The sequence below is a fragment of the Haliaeetus leucocephalus genome, unplaced genomic scaffold, assembly GCF_000737465.1.
Source record: "Haliaeetus leucocephalus isolate CR32 unplaced genomic scaffold, Haliaeetus_leucocephalus-4.0 Scaffold173, whole genome shotgun sequence".
In the NCBI taxonomy this organism is placed as follows: Eukaryota; Metazoa; Chordata; class Aves; order Accipitriformes; family Accipitridae; genus Haliaeetus; species Haliaeetus leucocephalus.
Genome location: NW_010972609.1, coordinates 13,466,909 through 13,467,165, shown reverse-complemented (window position 1 = coordinate 13,467,165; position 257 = coordinate 13,466,909). Strand labels below are relative to the sequence as shown.

Below are 257 nucleotides of genomic sequence, written 5' to 3'. Positions count from 1 at the left end.
GCTTTGTCTTGCCGTGGGTTTCCCTCCCCCGCTTTGCCGTGCGGTGCGTGTCGCGCTCCCCCGCCGCTCGCCTGGCCTTGCCGTGCCGCGTCCCCTCCTCGGCCCGGCCTCGCCCTCTGTGCTGCGCTCCCGTCCCCGCGGGGAGGCGGGCGGCCGCCGGGACGCGGTGTCGGGGAGCTCCGGGACGCCCCGGCGGCCGCCCCTGCCGAGGCTGCCCGGCCGCTCCCCGCGCGTCTGTCGGCTCGGGGCAGCGGTGC

The 257-nt window shown here is 80.2% G+C and overlaps 1 protein-coding gene across 1 annotated transcript in view; it reads left to right on the top strand.

Annotated features, from left to right (window-relative positions):
• The window catches only part of ABCC8 (ATP-binding cassette, sub-family C (CFTR/MRP), member 8), an 80,560-nt gene that overhangs the window by 314 nt on the left and 79,989 nt on the right, over positions 1-257 (top strand). The window lies entirely within an intron of this gene.